At 36.8% G+C, this 15,743-nt stretch overlaps 1 protein-coding gene across 1 annotated transcript in view; it reads right to left on the reverse strand.

Annotated features, from left to right (window-relative positions):
• The window catches only part of LOC150086821 (protein O-linked-mannose beta-1,2-N-acetylglucosaminyltransferase 1-like), a 392,325-nt gene that overhangs the window by 36,637 nt on the left and 339,945 nt on the right, over positions 1-15,743 (reverse strand). The window lies entirely within an intron of this gene.

A 15,743-nucleotide genomic window follows, 5' to 3' on the forward strand; every position in this document is an offset into this window, starting at 1 on the left:
AAGACAAATATAAATTTAAAAGAAAACGCTGCAACCGTGTAAGTGCATTAAATTGACAAATTAACCAGTTTTTCCCATCAGTACTGATGTACTGTAGCTACAGGTAAAGAAGGAAATACGGCAAGTTGAATACCCTGTAAAGGGTGCATCTCTGCTAAGCAAGCAAGCAAAACAAAGAAGAATGTGGTCAATACAATCGGGGCAACCACTGCATGGCAGATAGCATTCTTGATACGGTTGTTAACTAGAGCATCGAACCAAAAACCGTAAACTAAGTCGGAGTGGAACCGAAAAAGAACAGAAAGGAAAATTGATTTTTTTATATCAGCAAAAAGGCCTCTAAGGTTAGGGTTATACATACCACAAGTTTAGACAAATACACCAACCGTTTAAATAAACTGATTTAATGATAAAATAATACTGACTGAAATGATACAATAAAAACGATTCAATAAAACTGTAAAATAATAATTTACCAAAAACTGATTTACTTTAAAACAAATAAAAATGAATTGATGAATTTAAAATGCATTAAAATTTTTAAATTTAATTTAAATAAAATTAATCAAAAATTTAAATAAAATTAAGGTTTATCGCTTTTAAATTTAAAAATTTTAAATTTATCAATTCATTTTTATTTGTTTTAAAGTAAATCAGTTTTTGGTAAATTATTATTTTACAGTTTTATTGTATCATTTCAGTATACTATTCAGTATTATTTTATCATTAAATCAGTTTATTTAAACGGTTGGTGTATTTGTCTAAACTTGTGGTATGCTTTTTTGATATTCCCTATTTTTCTCTAAAAAAAAGGGGGGGGGGAGATAAATGTTATTTTGTTTTATGTAATTTATTTGCCTTGTGTAATTTATTCGCAATATGTTGTAGTGAGCAAGTTGTATCTTACACATGAAATATTGATCACTTTACTTCCTTTTTGGTTTTGTATCAATTAAAGAACGCGATTCTTTCAAAACGAAAATTTTCAGATCCATTCCGGTTTCGCGTCGGTACTGTCAGTAAACTGACCATTTCTAATCCAACAGCATATCATTTTCTGGAGAAATTTTCAATATGTTTCTTTATTAAGGTGCACATTTTATAATTTAATCAAATAAATCTTCAGTATAACAATGGCGGTGTTTTTAAAGTTAATAATAAAGATTAAAAACTAAAATAAAATATTTCAAATTTGAAATGAATTTTATATTTTAAGTATAATACCAACATTTATGCATTCTTTCAGGCGCAGGATCTCTAATCGCAAGGTACTGGGCGATGCTCGGTTGACTGATGTCGAATCTGTCCTGTGTTTACGTTTCGCATACAATAATATTAACAACGCTCTTGAAGATTGTAGAAATACATGAAACGTTTTAATATAATCTATTAATTTATGGATAATCACATACACTTCTATGAAAGTATATCGTTATGCATGTGTAATTTTGCTGGGAGGATTCAACTTTATTCGGCAACCCCACCTCCGGTGCTCTTTAACTATGAAGAAAAAAAAAAAAAAAAACGTTCTGGTATTCCCACTCTTTGGGGTCCAACTATCGGTGGTGAAGATGACGATATGATAGTTTCGTCACTGATTTCCCTCACGCTATAAGCGCCAGAACACAAAGTCCATGTCTACTTTGACTACTAGGAAAGATTGACGATGACATCTCTAAACTATATAAATATACGTATATTTGTGTATGTATATGTATCATACAAGTATTATCTCATGACGCAAATGTTTTATCCCTGAAATTACAGAGAAGAATTTTCCCCATCAAGAATTGGGGAAGTACACAGAAAATTATTTATTATTGAATGCCATCTATTTCCTCTTTCCTGAGAAGTTCCAATTTACAATTTTATTTAAGTAAATTAAAAACCATTTTGAAGCTTAAGCTTTAAAATGGTTTTTAATGTTTTTTTTTAAAGAAAAAAGCAAATTAAAGAAGCAAATTAAATACTATTTTGAAGCTTACGCAATTTACAAAGAAATTAATGGGGTATCGTCACTGAAACTGAGTATATACAGTAACTTATTAGAGAAGTTATTACGAATATAGATGCACAACGGAAGGATCAAAATGATTTCTAAATATTGTGAATTCAAAATTTTAAATTGGTATCGTGCTGTTGCAGGCTTATATTTTCAATAAATATGTTCGAAGCAGAATGTAACATTGCCCAAACTTTGCAGCGAAATCGTACAACGTATCGTGGACGGAAGACGTATGGCAACCACAAATTTCTACAGTCCAAAGCATTCCTTGTGCAAGGAGAAAGATATTTGTATAATGTCCGATCTGGACGTGCATTATAAGTGAATCGATTACAACTTAGTGATCACAAACTGACGTACTGGTTTAAAGATATTCAGATATATACAGATATAAAAAATTATGGAAACGTTAGATCTTATGCACATAACTGAAAGTTTTCTGAAAGAAAAAAAAATTCAGAAAGTTCTGCCAGAGCTTTGAAACGCTTTTCCTCATATCTCAAAATGAAAGTTTATTTATGCAAGCTTCAACTGGAGAGATTTTACATTTCTGGCTTCTGCAGAGGGATACTTCCTTGGACCTTCTCTAATACGCAAAACAATCTCAAGTAGAAAAAGGGATAATTTTTAATGCTTAATAAAGTAACCAAGTTTTAACAGAATATAACGTTCATACTATGTGGTCATTTCAGGATTACTTTCATAAGGACCAAGGACTTACCAAGAAATCTAAAACAAAATGTAACGTACAGCGCAAAAGGTTAAGGAAGCTAGACGTATCACTGATGATAAAGTTATTGGAACCATCAGCTATATATAACACTGTCTTAAACACCTATTAGCATCATTGCAAAAAGTTCTTCAATTTTATGATTTAGTTAAATTACAAATATAAAGTAGTAACGAAGAAATCTCGCACAACCTTTTAAGTGTTTGTGTTGGCAATTCTGAAGTGCTTCTAACAGTCTTGAGTACTGACATAAGTTAATGAATGAAAATAAATCAACCACATTTCAGCTGTTGGAATGGTATCCGTAGATGTTAGACAGAAAGGACTGATGCAATTCTTTCAAAACAAAACAAAACAAAAAAACAATAATAAATAAATAAAATAAACTAAACTACTAAATACTGTACTGTACATATATAGGAAATTATGCCTTATGACTAGACACTATTATCAGTTTATAAAAAAGTCCAAGAAGCAGATATGAATGATAACAAAAGTCCATGATATAAGTTAATTCTGCTTTTAATGCACAATAAATATACAATAATATGTATTCAGTGCTCAGTTTATTATCTAGAGGTGTTTCCGAAACTACTGAGATCTACAGACCCTTTTAAAAATAAAAAAAGCTCACGGACCTCTTCAAATATCAAAAAATGTTTGCGGACCCCTATACATGACATATTCCTATGTTATATGCATGTATGTATATATATATATTTATTTATTTATTAGAACATGCACATATATACACCGATGAGCCAAAACATTAGGACCACCTACCTAATATGATGTTGGTCCTCCACGTGCAACCAAAACAGCTCGTACCCGGCGAGGCATGGACGCTACAAGATTTTTAAATGTGTCATGTGGTACCAACACGTAACCAGCAGATCCTTTAACTCCTGTAAGGTCAGTGGTTGAGACGCCGCAGATCGGAGGCGCCTCCGTAGCCAGGTGGGCAGAAGCAGCAGTGCGTAGCACACGCTTCTTGATTAGACCGGGGTTCGAGCCCGTGACCACCAAATACGGAGGATGCGGAAAGGTCAGGGAATGACCACCGCATATCCCCGAGCAATATGGCCTTAGTTGCTAATGCTCCTAAAACCCAAATAACAAACATCAATAACAAACAGCCGCAGATCGGAGTTGCTGTTCCAACACAAACCACAGATGCTCGATGGGACTGATGTCTAGGGAATTTGGAGGCCAGGGAATACCTGGAAGTTTTCCTCATGTTTCGCGAACCAGTCTCGAACAATCCGGGCGGTGTAGCATGGCGCATTATCCTTCTTAAATACGGCACCGCCAGAGAACCGTTGCCATTAAAAGAGTGTACCTGGTCAGCAATGATGTTTAGGTATGTAGTAGACGTCACAGTGTCCGACACAAGAATGACTGTACCCAGCAGCACATAGCCCAAAGCATGTGCACCGCCGCCACCGGCTTGTTTTCGTCCCACGGTGCATACAGTTGCCATCACTTCCCCGGGTAAACGGCGCACACATACCCGGCCGTCCACATGGTTCAACAGGAAACGTGATTCATCGGACCAGACCACCTTCTTCCAATCACCCAATGTCCAGTTTCAACGTTCGCGTGCCCATTGTAGGCGCTGTCGCCGGTGAACCGTGGTTAGCATGGGCACTCGGAGCGGCCTGCGGCTACGCAGCCCCATTTTCAGCAGTGTCGATGTACTGTGTGTTGTGATACATTACACCCATTACTAGCATTCCAATTACAGGAGAGTTGCGCCACAGTCGCCCTTCTGTTGCCACTTACCATCCGGGAGAGCCTTCGTTCACAGAGCGCATTGATGAGAGGTGGTCGTGCAACACTTCGGAGGCGGTTGGTCGGTGTTCCCTCCTCGGACCACTTTCGGTAGGTACTAACCACGGATGACCGTGGGCATCCCACCAGCCGTGCCGTTTCGGACATGCTCTCACCCAGTCATCTGGCCATTACAATTTGGCCTTTGTGTCAAATTCGCTTAAGTCCGCTGCCCTTCCCATCTGAAAAACAAGAGTAGCACTGGTTTTTCTTTATTTCTTTATTAACAAAGAACAGCAAGCGGCCCCTAGCCAGAAACTGGCAAATCCGCTATGTACATGCATAGATATATATACAATGATATATATATGATACAATATATAATGATACATACAATGATATATACATATAATCGTGTTAATTACAATGTTATAGGTGTGATGAACATGTATCATGTTCACAGTAGCACTGGTTACCGGAGCTCAGTATCAGGTGTTTTTTATACTGTCCCGACCCGCGCCGTAGTTCACCTGCAGTTGCTGCGATTTGCATAAGACTCGCTGGTCATAATGTTTTGGCTCATCGGGGTGTGTGTGTGTGACACTGCATAAGCAGATGCACCCTACAGCCATAATGTATATATATATTTTTTTTTATGTTATGAAAAAAGTGTAAAGAGGATATTTTTGTTTAATCCTATTGAATCTACGGTATACAAAAGAAGTGAATTCGATGAAATGGATAAGAAATGTACCGATATATGGTAGGATGAAGTGACCAAGTAAGATATGAAAAAGAGACCAAAATAAGACTACACTGCAGTGTTTTTCACAATTTCAGTGTCTTCGTCAGAGGTCATTCACCGAAATTATGAGAAAGACGGCAATGTTCTTGCTTCTATTTCCGATATGCTCTGTATGCTATGGTGCATGTGTGCTGTAGATACGTGTTAAGCACGAAATTTGAAAATTTGCGGCTAGGATAAGGTCTAATAAATTGTGCCAATAAATGTAATTATAATTATTATTAGTAGGGCAGTACTTTGTAGGACAGATCATAGATGACCTTACAGAAGCAAGCAAAAGAACTGAAAAACTACAGTAATGATATCGAAATGTAGGAATAGGCAAGAAGAAAGGACCTTACCGTTACTTTGTACGACTGAAAATGAACAAGCGTGCCAGTATATTTATGTATAGGTTCACTAGCGGTTCCCAGCGTTAGAAATCGGGGAAAAAAATAGTATAGTGTCTGTAAGCTAGCTGGATGTATAAATTTAAACGATATATGTGACGATGAGCGCTATTAAATACATGGTGCACAAACTGCCCAGGACAGGTGAGAGATATAATAGCTTACAAAGTAGTGGTGAAAAGCTGCTAAACTTTGTTAAGGCGAAAAATAGATTGGGTAAAGGAAGATGGTAATATTCCGCATATTGTGTTCGTAAAACTAATGGCTCACAGGACATAAGAAGTAGAAACAAGTAAAGTAGAAAGGTGAATGAACTAGAGGTAAGTAGATGGACTCGGATAGTTCGAGGTTGCAAATCCCGTTCCTATAGATAGGACCCTGAACGAATGTGTACATCATGTATTTAAAGTCAGTTGTATGAGTAAGGTTAATAACTTGATAGATAGATAATGAAAATTAAAGTTAAAACAAGTATAAATATATATATGGTTAATACATGTACACAATATTCTAGCCGCAAAATTTCAAATTTCGTGCTTAACACGTGTCTACAGCACACATGCACCATAGTACACAAAGCATGTCAGAAACAAGAACACTGCCGTCTTTCTCATAATTTCGGTGGATGACCTCTGACGAAGACACTGAAATTGTGAAAAACACTGCAATGTAGTCTTATTTTGGTCTCTTTTTTGTATCTTATTTTAATTTTTTGCCAACTATCAGTCTCTTTTTCATATCTTACTTGGTCACTTCATCCTACCATATATCGCTACATTTCTTATCAATTTCGTCGAATTCACTTCTCGTGTATACCGTAGATTCAATAGGATTAAACAAAATACCTTTCTTCATAACATAAAAAAAAAAAAAAAAAAAAATATATATATATATATATATATATATATATATATATGGTCGACCACCGTTTCGCGGACCCCGTGGACCTGGTCTACAGACCCCAGGGGCCCGCGGACTACACTATGGGAAACGCTGATCTAGAGCCTTCATTCTTCCCCATTAGAGAAGCGAAACGCATGGACTATAATCAGCTATGCAAATAAGATGCACCCTGACAAAATTTCTCTAAAATGCAACTTCATAATTTAAAACGCAATGATCTCTTAGCTCCCATTGGTGAGACTGACAGAAATCCGCCAAAACTAGCTGTTAATGTTGTGGGGTTTTGCATCGGCAACTTAAGTCATATTGCGTCGTATATAATGTTTGTAAATTTTGTTTGTTCTGTGGTTGATTTACTGTTCGTTGGGCAAAAAAACCATGCTACCTTCGCCTGAGACCAACCAACTCAACCACGTTGTGCAAAATGCCCATACAAATTTCTCGCATTATCGACAGAATTCGAACTCAGGTCTTTTCCACCTGATGTGGGGAGGGCATTATACCTACGGGAGCTGCAAAATCTAGTAACAGAGTATCTGTCCGTTCACGGGAAGGCAGTGTTTTCTAAACAATCACACTTAATTTAAATTAATTGAAGGGGGGAAAGTTACATCTCACGGAAACCCTGATGTTCGGAAATGTTATTCAGGTTGTAATTACTTGCCAGTACAATCACAAGCAACTTCTGCTTCTTTGGCAGCCAGTTCACGTTTTTCACTGACTTTTTCGTTTTATCGGGTATAAAAGCCATTCCTCGTATATTCTTGATAGTGTTGTGCCTGACCAGACCATAGCAGAACTGCGGCGATAGGGTTTCAGTCTACTGCGTCCCTACAATGATTTCACGTTCAAGATCGGTTTACTTATTTTACTATTATAATAGAAGGGTAAAATGTTCCTTACGAGGAGGGGGCCGGTTGTCCATTGAGCATACTAAAACAGGACGAACTCTGTACTGTTATCTTCTTTCTGTATAATATTTTTTGCTCTTTTAGTAAAGCAATAAGTTGAATGAGAAGGCCATTCTAGTGACTGATCCCCTCCTTTCATCGTAATTTCCAAATGAAGCATCTTCCTGCAACTACGACCAGTTGATTCCCACGAATAGTTAACGATCTCACTTTCACCATGCAATTTAATGATTTATGATTGCATCATTTCCAGTAGCAGTAGTTCCCATAGCTCTCGAAGAGTTATCTAATTGTGCCTGTGTAGCTATCACAATTTCAGAAACGACTGATGACATGCGCGACTACTGTATAGGGAGAGAGGGAGGGAGACAAGCTGTCTTCAAATATCATTACCCTTAGGGATAATGATCATAAGCAGTATGGAAACCGAAGGAAAAGTATGCGTATGGAACATACAAATAACTGGTAACTCTATAGCTAATTCTTTTTTGAAATGAGCTCTCTGTCGTCGGAACCATTTACTGACCCGTTTAGCTTTATTCAACAAACTGTAATTCTAATATTTAAATCCGAGAACAACAGAAAAGTAGCACGAGAATTATTTCACTACTATTAAATTATTCATTTCTATCATTACTGCAAATCGCGCATGAGCACAGAGAGACCTACCAATAGAGAAATCACTACCTGTATTCAAGTTGCAGAGAAACCTTTGAATATTTTACACAAAGAAAAGGGGTTCAGTATATTTCTACGAGGAGAGTGAATTAGATAATGTTACTAAATATAAATGTCTATTATGATACATAGCTTATTCAGGGGATTTCTACACAGGCCTTAATATTTAAGAAGTATTATTCGCTTACCAAGTTATCAGAAGGAAGTGCAAGTTATCAGCGAGAAGGAAGTGCAATTTGTAGACGCATTACGAGGCACGTCTTACTCCACACATATGAGGATGAGCATTATTATTTCAACGAAAATTCAGTCATTAAATAAACGGAAAATACCGTCATTAAATAAATCAAATTAAGCATTAAAGCTGCATATATTAGTGATGTTTTAGAAATTCTTTATTAAAGCAGCTATTCAAAATTTAAGCATCATCAGCGAAAAAAAAAAAAAAAAAACCTACATCGTACAGAATAAGTAAATAAAGAAAAAAAAAAAAAAAACACCGGTGACGTGTTTCAACACACTTTGTCAAAACTGTTCCCAAATTATAAATCCAAATATTAATAGACACATATCGACTGCTAGATACGAAATATTTTCGACAAAGTCATCCATGAAACAATAATTATACTATTCTGTAAACAGACCGCCTTGCTTGCACAACGTTCTGAGAAAAACTACCTATTTTATCAATTTATTGAAGAAACGCAAACACTGTTGATTTCTGTGGTGCCTGCGATGGAAATACCTTTGCACTTTTCCATTGCAGATACCAGTGACTTCAGATCTTTCGTCGCGTTAGTCAAAGGCTGTGGCAAAATTGACAAAAGTTGGCAAATGAGCTAATTTTTCGGGACTGTGCTTAATAAATAATAAATAAATTAATTACTTAATAAATAAATTAATTTTCAGTTTATACTCTGGGTCGACCACAAAGAAGAGTTCCCAAGACAGAGTAAGAGAATACAAGAGCAGTACCATTGAAATAGATATTAAAATCTTACTTACCGTAGCTTGAACCACGATTAGTCGTCAAATGCACATAATTCGATATCCTCATGCTTGACCACTCAGATAAAGAAGGCCATAATTTATTTTAATAAGAGCTAATTTAGTTTGTTAATTTTCATGTAACTGTACACGAAAGAAAAAAAAAAAGTGAATTCAAAGATTACCAATAATTCAAGTGCTTGTTGTTGTATTTGGGGAGTTTTGGCACAAGGGCCTCTTGGGCCATATCGTGCCTGTTCATGATTTACTTATGATAATTCTACGTGTTATTATGATCAGAGACAATTATACAAATTTATGCGTTTCAAATAGTTAAACAGTTCTTCGAAATTTGCATCATTGACAAAAATATGTAATAAAGTTAAGGGTTCCTGCAAGATGGATAGGGAACTAAAGCTGGATTTTCGAATAGTTGATTGTTGAGACATTCAGAGAATATGCTTCATTGTTAGCTGCGACTGGAAAAAAAAAAAAAAAAAAAACAAAAAACAAAAACAAACCAACTGAGGAGAGTTCTTTCCCATAAGGAAATACAGATGAGTTGACCGATGCGAAGTTTTGTCAGATTCATTTCCTCTCGCCTGAAATTAGACGCCCACATCTGTGGCTCTTTTTTTTTTTTTTTGTTAATCTGCAGCAGTGTTTTATTGATTTGAGTTTGCCACAGTTCAGACCATTGTTTCCTACGTGTTGTTTTAATAATGGATTTATAGTTAGTGTATGACACTTTCAGTTGACAAAAAGATCCGGTGTCGGAATGTTTAGCAGCGTCATCCGCTGACGTGAAGGATTTTTATGGGCCTTTTTCACAACGTGGCTGAGTTAGTCAGTCTCAGGAGAGGATACCATGTTTTTTTTCTTCTGCTCGGATTTTGTTAGCTGTGACTGGCAGCTAACAAAAACTCGACATCACAAGATGTTTTATTGAGAGACCCTAACAGTTCTGTTAATGTGAACGACTGGTTGTATGGGTGTGAAACTATCGTAGAAAAATTGATCTTATGCCGTTTTGCATAATCTTTAATATGCTTAAAAATTGGGTTGTAGGAGGATACTGCCGATAATGGCAAATGATTCAGCTAAGGCATTTGCTATTTCTCCCGGAGAGGACAACTCCTTCCCTTCCCAGTTTAGTATTAAAGCTGGGGACTGCCCATATTTGTCATTAAGTGTTTGTATTTTCCTAGAGAAGAGTCTGGTCTCAGTGTCCTTGTTCAAATTCCAACTCCATTTTTTCCTGTTTAGCATGTGTATAATCCTGATTCCACCAGTAATTGCTGTGTTTGCGTTTTCTCGGCACAGATTTTTATATTGCTGGGTAGCAGCTTGTAATATCCGATTAGTAATATGTTCAGTGTCATTATCCATGGGCTGGGATTTGACTATTTCATCATCAAATTGGATATTAGGTATATTCATTCCAGCATGCCCTGCGAAATTTCTAAGTGCAGTGATGCAGTATAGGAGAGTTTACACGTGTTTGGAGCTTGCAGAGTATCGGCAGGCGATCACTATTTATCAAGAACAGATCACTTCGTACTGGGATATACGGAGGGAGAATAGATTGAAAGGTCTATTGCACTCATGGATTCTATAGAAACATGAACATAGGTAGGCTCACCAGTGTTCAAGAGGGTAAGTTGATAAGCATCAAGAAGTGATTTGATCATTTACCTCTCTTGTAAAATGTTGGATATCCCTCACAGCGGATTATGAGCATTGAAGTCTCCCATTAAGCAGAACGGAGATGGTGCCTGGTCCGTTAGATTTTCTAAGTCATCTGAGGAGAACGAGAAATTAGGAGGTGTGTGTGTGTGTATATATATATATATACACACACTATTGTAGGGATAATACCAATTACAGTGCGCACAGCCACTACTTCAAAAGGAGTTTGAAGAGCAACATGTTTGGATGGAACGTTGTTATTAACAAGAGCCGCCACTTCTCCACGGGGTGGCGAATCAGTACTCCTATCTAGTCTGGTGATAGTGTAAATATTAATGGTAGGACACACGTGTGGATTTAAATAAGTTTCCTGTAGGCATATATATGCCTGCTGGTTCTTACGGTCGATAAGATCATGTAAATCGTCTTTTGTATTACGAAAGCCTCTACAATTCCACTGAAAGATTCTTTCCATTATGCGATTTTGTTGGTTGTTTTTGTTTCTACTTTTTAGTAATAGCTTGCTTGTATCGCTTTCTTAGGAGAGAAGGGACGTGTCATGTCCATCTCATCGGTCGCATGAAGCTCTAAAATTCCGTCAGCTGATTCATTCTATTCATCAATATCCATTCCGGTAGTTGAAAGCGGTGGGCGCAGTGTGGTGGTTTCTGTTACTTTTGGTTTTGTTGTTGGAAGTACATCGACTGGAATGGTAATAGGGTATTACTGGCTTGTTCAGTTTTTTTTTTTTTTCATTGCAAAGGACACTGTTTGGATGTGAAGAGCAAGGAACGTGCCCAACCGTCGATAGATATATTTGGAAGAACTGTATTCAAGCAGTTGTTACAAGAATGTACAAGAATGTAACAACTGCTTTTCGGACAATGAGGAGTGGTAGCAGTGCAATCAGGTTGATTGTGCTCCTCTGATCCACAATTAGGATATACTGCCTCACCTCGACATGCAGTTTGGGAGTGTATGTATTTTTGGTACTTGTAACACCTGGTGGGGTTCGGGATGTAAGGACGAACACGACAACCTGTTTTGACAGCTAAAAGTGAGAATTATGCTCCTAGTCAGTTCAAAAATACCATCTTTCCGAATCATGGTTCTCCGTGCTCGAATGATTTCGTTCACGTAGCTCTTGGACAATTTCCTATTTTGATACAGTTATAACTCCAATTCTGCGATTACTCGCTTCGAGGAGTTTAGAGTGGCATGGTCTAGAGACCATGAAATCCCAACATTCTGTAAAGCCAGAAGATTCCCAGGCTGGAGTGGCTTTACTGATCCCAGTGAACCTGCAGCAGAAATGCTGGTATATTCTCTTGAGAGGTTGTTTTAAACTTCTTGGGTTGGAAAAAAAAAAAAATTGTCATTTTCCTCTAGTCTTGAACTGGATGGCTCTAAAGGTGGAAACAGTAGTGTTATCTATCTTTGCTCCTTTCAGCTTTGAGAGAGTAAAATTCTTTTCCCAGGTTATCAACCCTGCCATGGGGAGGTAGAAACAGTATGTTAGTTTAAAGGGAAAAAAGAAAGAGGTTTTCCTTTCTAAAACTAACTTACAGTTCGCAATAGGAACGTAAGAAAACTTTTACAACTGAACACAACTGATTCTTTCAGAAAACGATCTAGAAATTACTCGTTTGATCACTATAACGGTCGGCACCCGGGCCTCAAGTGCTTGTTTCCTGGGTTATATCATACAAATCGTATATTACCAGCAATGGTATCTATCCTACTCAAATATTCAGTTTTGTGTCTGGTTTTGACTACCACGTGCAACAAGTATGCTCAGTTGCATTTTTTTTTTTTTCACAATTATTATATCTGAGCTATGCATAAATGTTTCAAACAGATACATATCGAACATGTCCTTTCACAATCCAGTCCTCACGGCTAAGCACAATTTTTATAGGCGCTATTCTTCCGCAAAGTTTGAAAAAGACCAGGATTCGAATCCCGTCTTGGGCGGAGGAACTTATGCCCTTCTTTTTCACATCGCGGCCGAGTTAGTAAGTTTCGGGAATGGATTTTTTTTCACCTCCCACAAAACAGGTACATCGACTTTGAAACTGGCCTAGTTGCCCTGGGAGCAATTCAAAACAAACTAAAATAGATTAACGGTGATTAAAGGATATCCGACTTAACGGAGTTTCAAAGGAGACGCGATCAACCAGCTTAACGTACGAGTATAAGACTGTTATCGTGACACAGCATTTTCCGTAGCTAAGTTTAGTCTCTTCGCAAATAGTTGATCCGTTGGCAATATTACAAGCATTTTCATTTCATCTCGCCTTTCCATGTCTACCCCACCCCCCGATTTGTCGTTCAGCGTTAGTCTCTATCATCCCCGTTAGCTAATTAGCAGTCCACAATTGGTACGACTGTTAACGTGATACATTTTGTTTAGTTTGCGAAAAGAGCGGATAATGAGCCCATCCGTTAAGCACATAGGTTGCGGCGGTTGTGATTCGTAAATAGCTGTCACCAACACTACTCAGCTGTCCCTAATGGGGAATTCAAGTTTGGTAACTTCTGCTTATACCTTATTATTGTTTAGTATGCGTAAGACTAGATGTTGCCACCGAGTTTTACAATCGTAGAGGTTAACATTAGATATGTGCCATGGAAAATGGAACACAAACTACTAGAATATTATTTGAAAACCTGAGTTACAGCGCTATATGTAATTAAGAAACGAATCGAAAGTTAAACTTTTGTGTAACAGATTTACTCTTAGAAAACTCTTCACTGCAGTTTTGTCACACCATTTTATGTATTTAGACATGACCATCGATCATATAACATTAGTACGATTTTATAATAAACAAGTTAGTTAATGTACGTAGTGCATTATATTTCAGGTGCTTTAGCAAAGAGTTATAATTCATGGTTTATAAGAAGAGAGAGAGAGAGAGAGAGAGGGAAGAGGGGGGAAAAAATCGACGTTGGCTCCATGGAGCCGAAGGTGATTTTTTTTTTTTTTTTTTGATTTGGTAGTTGTTGGCGCATCGGCTTCTGTGGCCATATTGCACCTCCCATGGTTTTTGCAGTACTTTGATCCAAGCCCGAGGCGGGAATCGAACCCGCGACCTTTGGGTTGCCGGGCAGGTACTTTACCCACTCGGCTAGCCCGGTCGGCCTAAGGTGGATCCGTGAATAACGTCATGTAAAATGAAAAAATTCAATTTAAGCTTAATAAAATCAGTTTTATTTTATTGGGTATTTTCATTTACAATCAACAATAAAGGTTTGTGGTAATTTTTATTGTTGCATGTTTGCACTGTTCTTTTCGATGTTGATGGCCGGACATCTGCCTCTAATTGATCTTGCTCGCGTTTACGCTTACGACTCTCTCTTGCACCAAAGCTGCCGCCGCCGAATTTGGTGCTTACTTTTCAACGTTAGATTTGTGATTTTGTCGAAATCTTTGAACACGTTTAGTTGATGTAACTTTCGGTATCGTCACAACTTAACTAAATGAAACACAACCGCACTGCTCGACAAATGCGAAGTAACTGAACGAAGTAGTTACTTTAACGAGTTGTTCAACTTTCGAAAGCTAAAAACCCGATTTGAAATCTAATTATATATCCTTGTAGAGCTCTCAAGGAGCAACAATTTTGTTGCTTACTGTTTTTGTCTAACATTTATAGTTTTCAAGATATTGCGAAAACAAACTTGAAAATGTGCATCGCCTTTACTCGGGAACCATAACAGCTACATCAAAACTATTTATAGATGTAAAATCTACATTTCCTACTGAACAATTTTGTCGCTTACCGTTTATGTCTATCTATCATAGTTTAGAAGTCATTGAGAGAGAAAGTAACCAAGGCGCAACGGCAAATGACCAAAATGTGAACTTTTTAGTTTTTTTCGGGAAAAAAAAAAAAAAAAAAAAAAAAATGATATTAATATCAAAATTTCTAATTTTTTTTCTTGCATATTCATCGACGGCATTATATACCCGACAAAATTAGTATAAATTGATTATACTATTATGTATTAGTTTCGGAGATATAACAGCGGTTAGATATTTCACTTTTCCTGACAGCCTGAGCGCCGTAGGGAACCCTCAGCATAGACGTCATTCAAGTCAAAAAAAAAAAAAAAAAAAAAAAAACAGCAAAAAGCAACGACTTTTATGCTAGAACAGAGAAAACTTCGTTTCTGCGCATCTGTCACATTGCCCATTCATTCCTCTGATCAGCGCGTGACAACAAATAATATCCAGTGCTTCAGCTATATTATGTACGGTACTGTATATGAACAGCCTAATGTGATATGTATGGAAAAAATAAATATTAATAATTGCCGAACTTCTATTGGTCTAATTTTTTAATGAAATCGGTAATGGATCCAGAGTTCTTTCTGAAAGGCTCAAATATAAAATTTCATGAAAATCCATCCGCTGAGAACAGAGTTATTACATGCGAACGGAAAAAAATATAAATAACTTCCGGATTTCAATGAAATTTGGAATGACTCGGCAAATATTTTTAAAATGCACAAATATAAAATTTTAAGAAATTCCGTCCAGTGGGAGTCGAGTTGTTATATGCTAAAGCGCCTAAAAAATGGTTTCTGAAGGATTTTGTAACTTGCTGTCTTTGTTTTAAATTTATCAAGCATTATTTGCTTTGTACATTTATATTAAAACTAAAATTGAATTAGCGATGATTATTTATTTATTTTGCGAAGTTAATCTGCTTATTTATTCATGTATATTCATTCCACTCGTTCTTTTCTAGTTGCATAAGTGAAAACGCAGAATTCGTAAACATTCTGAACAATATTACTCTCAGTTTGGAATGCATATAAAGATGAATATCTCATCCATTGAAACCAACACGCAATTCTATTGAATGAT

The sequence above is a fragment of the Mastigoproctus giganteus genome, chromosome 4 (assembly GCF_048544385.1).
Source record: "Mastigoproctus giganteus isolate SK-2022 chromosome 4, ASM4854438v1, whole genome shotgun sequence".
In the NCBI taxonomy this organism is placed as follows: Eukaryota; Metazoa; Arthropoda; class Arachnida; order Uropygi; family Thelyphonidae; genus Mastigoproctus; species Mastigoproctus giganteus.